Source organism: Sander vitreus, chromosome 18 (assembly GCF_031162955.1).
Source record: "Sander vitreus isolate 19-12246 chromosome 18, sanVit1, whole genome shotgun sequence".
In the NCBI taxonomy this organism is placed as follows: Eukaryota; Metazoa; Chordata; class Actinopteri; order Perciformes; family Percidae; genus Sander; species Sander vitreus.
In genome coordinates, this window is record NC_135872.1 from 6365654 (window position 1) to 6370435 (window position 4782).

The following is a 4782-nucleotide window of genomic DNA, read 5'->3' on the forward strand; positions in this document are numbered from 1 at the left end:
GATGAACAAAATGTCTGTGCTTATGATTTAAAAAAGCAAGACTTTCTTGTGCGAGGGCAGCATTGCTCCCGCTCCACACCTAACTCAGAATAAAAAAGATCATCTATTCCTGCAGGTGAGTATTATTTTCTTGTAGTGAAGTCAGTCTCTGAGTGACTGAGTCATGTCCCCATCCACCTGAGGCTGCAAACGGGGCAGGCTAAACAAAATGGAGTGCACTGCAAATGTGAGAAATACATGTGTAAAGCCCCTGCTTGCAGGCATGTATTCAATTCAATTAAATTGTATTTATAGTATCAAATCATAACAGGAGTTATCGCAAGACACGTTACAGATAGAGTAGGTCTAGAACACACTATAATTTGCAAAGACCCAACATATCCAGTAATCCCCCAAGAGCAAGCAATTAGTGCGACAGTGGCGAAGAAAAACTCCCTGTTAGGCAGAAACCTTGAGTGGTGAGGAAAACTTCCTTTTAGGGAGAAACTTTGGACAGACCCAGGCTCTTGGTAGGCGGTAGTAGTCAGGGTGTTACAGGGCAATGCAGGGCATAGCAGGACCTAGCAGGGCATAGCAGGGCACAGCAGGACTTAGCACAGTCCTCAGGTTTGGGCTGTAGAGGCTCCTGGTTTGGTTTCCGGTGTCTCCTTTATGTAGTGGTAGTACTGGAAACATAAACACTTAATTATTCACATCTTGACAAATTTATTTTAATGTGACCTGTTGGAGTTTCTGCGTTGTGTTGGAGTTTCATCAAACAAGACACTGACAGAGAGATCTCTGTTGATCTGTTTATTCTGGTGACAAATGCACAACCAGCTCCTCCTCATCAGCTAAAGCAGCTGCTCTTCAAGCTTTTAGGACATTTTCCCTCTTCCACGTTAACAGCAAAGGAATTGATTTGCAAACATCAGCCATCACTTGGCGCCAGCTGAGCTTCAGATGTGATTAATGACAAACCAGGGAGGGGTTAACATTTAGTAATCACTGGGACAGAGGTGGAGATGGAGGTCAACACAACCCACCAAACGAACCACAGGCATGCTAAATAACACAGAAATATATATTAACTTAACATAGGATAAGATCCCTGCAATAACACACAGTCATTTTTTCATTGAAAGTGTGTGATGTCAGTTTGTTAAATGTGAAAATGTTTTAGTTTCTTTAGCGCCAGTGTGACACCAAAAGGCTGTGAGGTTTTGATGCACAAACCACTAAATGGAAGCAGCATCCCCAAAGCATCTCAGCCCCTCCTTGAAGTCCCTCCACTCACAGGTATCTAAGTGTTTGTTAAGATAATTTGTGTGGGAGTTGAAGCTAGAGGTCAGAGGTTAGGGCCCAGGTGGGATAGGGTTAAGATTAGGGCAAGGAGTGAAGGGAAAGGTTTAGGGCTCAGAGAGATGAAAAGAGAGAGAAAAAGAGGAAAACAGAGAATGGGGGAAAGAAAGAGTGTGTGGGGAAGGAAGATAAGACAAAGAAAAAGGGAGAACGAGAGAGACAGAGAGAGAGAGAGAGAGAGAGAGAGAGAGAGAGAGAGAGAGAGGAAGAGAGAGAGAGAGAGAGAGAGAGAGAGAGAGAGAAAGAGAGAGAAAGACAGACAGACAGACAGACAGACAGAGAGAGAGAGAGAGAGAGAGAGAGAGAGAGAGAGAGAGAGAGAGAGACAGAGAGAGGTTAAAGTTAGGAGAATGAAAGGTTCAAGGTTAGGGAAAGTAGAGGAAGAGGATAAGGAGGGGAGGGGAAGAGAGGGGGGGGGGGGTTAGGGGGTTGGGGTTAGGTTAAGGTTAGGGTTAGGTTAAGGGTCAGGGTTAAAGAGGGGAGGGAAAGGGGAGAAGGTGAAGTGGGGAGGAAAAAAGAGGAAGAAAAAGAGGAAAAGAAAAGAGAAGAAAAGAAAAGGAGGAAATGAGAAGAGAATGGAAAGGGAGAGAGGCTGGGTTACCCTATTTTTAATTCAAGCCTCTCGGGACATGTGTGCCCAATTTTTGAATCCATGTACGTTCACATCTTCTTCTGAGTTTCACTGACCAGGTCTGATTAGCTTCTAGGATTGTAGCTCTCAAATTATCCCACTTATGTTGTACAAAATGTTTTGCCAATGGATTGTTTACATTTTTTTGGTTAGTAATGTTGTATCTGTGTTGAGTAAACCTCGTCAGAAGGCTGTTCCCAGTCTCGCCTACATATTGTAGTGAACATTCTCGGCATCTAATCAGAAAAATACAGTTTTTTTGTATGAACATCCAAGCCTCTCTGTGTTGTAAACACCTCTTTGGTAGTTTGATTTTGGACCGTCCTATAGATTCTGAAAAAGCTGTACATTTTTCTGGTTTTAGATGGGTTTAAAGGTCTCAATTTGGATCTGACTAGAAGATCTTGAATGTTTTTGTTTCTTCTGTAAGCTGCAATGAGTTTATATTCTTTAAGAAAAGTCATGCCTCCTGAGCAGTTAAAATTGTGTTTCATTTTCTTGACAAACTCAACATTTGGTTCTGAATATTGTACTATGATAGGAAGAATAGAGTCTAGACAGATTGGTTTAGTCTCTTCAAATGTTTTGAGGACTTTTTGCAACATGGTGAATGTGTAACCTCTGTTTAGGAGAGAGGAAAAGAGAGTCTTGGTAGCCATTTTAAAGTCCTCTTGTCTTGTGCAGATTCTCTTAAATCGCAAAAGTTGAGACTTGACTAGTCCTGCAAATGTATGTTTAGGGTGGTAACTCGTTCTGTAAAGTAAAGAATGACTGTCAGTCTCTTTAAAGAATACCTTGATGTCAAGTTTATGTGTTTGGTTAAAGTTTGGGCCCTTGAAGGTGGTCGTGTCAAGAAAATCAATAGTGTCATTACTCAATGTTGCTGTCAGTTTGATGGAGTCACTGTGTTGATTGAGCTTGTCAAGAAAGTGATAGAATTCCTCCTTTGTGTGCTCCCAGACGCCCCAGATGTCGTCGAGATATCTATAATAATGTAGGGGTCGTTTGGAGCAAGAAGCCAGAGCCTCAGTTTCCCACTGACACATGAAGATATTTGCATAGCTGGGGGCAAAGCGGCAGCCCATTGCTGTGCCCCTAACCTGCAAGTAGAACTGATCGTCAAAGTCGTTTCTCGTGAGATTGATTTCTAGAAGTTGAAGAATTTCCTTATCCGGTCTTTTACTATTTGGATATTTTCGGAGGATATTTCTGATGGCAAGCAGCCCATCTGGCGTGCTGATGTTAGTATACAAGGAAGAAACATCCATGGAGAATAGCAAGGCCGTGGTAGGGATATTCAAACTTTTAACCTTCTCTACAAAGTCATACGTGTCCTTGACATAACTCTCGTGTAGAGTGGAGAGTGGATTGAGGTAGAAATCGACAAATTGAGCCGTGTTGTAAGTTGGGCTGTTACAATCAGAAACTATCGGTCTACCAGGAGGTATCTTAAATGGCACAGACCACTTATTCTTAGGTTTATGTATTTTGGGAAGTAGATAGAAACGACGGGCTCTGGGTTCTTGGTTACTCAGGAGGAATTGTTTTTGTTTATTGTTGATGAATTTTTTTGTTATGTAGAGAATTGACAATCTTCTCAATCAGAGGGACAGTGTCTTTGTACATAGGGACGGTCCAACTTAGTGTAGTAATTGGTGTCAGATAACTGTTTGTAGCCCTCATAGAGGTAGTCTTGTCTGTCCATAATAACTACAGCACTTCCTTTATCAGCCGGTTTCAATACAATGTTATTATTACTGCTGAGTTGTTCAAGTGCTGTCTGTTCAAATTTGGAAAGATTGGGTTTAGTAAAGCCTACTCTATACTGTTGCTGAAAAGTGTCCAAGTCTAGTTTGATAAGATCTGAAACTTCAGGCGGTAACTGGGCTAAAGTCGGGGACCAGGTAGACTTGGGCATAAAGGGCAACTGAGTCATTTCAGGCTTGTCTTTATAATATACTGCAAGTCTCAAGTTTCTGTGGTAATTTTGAATGTCCACTCTCAAAGTGTCCCTGATCTCTTTGTTGGTCTGTTTCACATTGGACGGAATAAATGTCAGACCCTTATTCAGCAAACTAGTTTGTGCTGCAGTCAGTGTAAAGGATTTGGATTAATTGACCACTGTTCTTAACCCCGTGACCCCTGGGGTCTTTATGGGGACATTCTGTTTAAATGTGCAACCCAGTGGTCAAACATGTGTTGGGCAGTCTGTTCGGTCCAGTGGACAAGATCACCCTCTGTGTCAAAAAGTTTCTTCAAAAGCTGCGGTATACTGTCTGGGTGGCACACAATATGACTATTGAGGTCTGCCAAGTTATTCCGCTCAATGGTTGACAAGTCTCGGTGATGGTTGACTATTGGAACCAAAATCCTGGCTTCTGGAAAGGCAATTTCAGCCATTTTAATAGCCTTTTTCAGTTCAGGGGCTGTAGTAGTTTCTTTCTGATATTTGCTATTAATGCCAAAAGACAAGATCACTCTCTCGACATCCTTGGAGACTGTAGTTCGAGCGAAAAGGGCCTCAGCGTGTTTAAATGTAGCCCCAGGATAACTTTCAATCTGAATGTTGGACTCTGTTTGAGTTGGGATTCTGCTCAGGTTAGAGACTCCAATAATCAACCATTTCCTGTTTACCTGTAGAGACCAGTCCGACATCTTATTCATTACTCTGGGATGTCTGTGTGGTGTGCACTCTGCAGAATGTGGTGCGGATGGAGTAAAGGAAAGTTTAGTTTGAACCCTTGGTTGTTTAAGAGGACCCAAATTGTATCGTGGTAATCTACCAGTACAGATGACAGAGTCAGACCTGT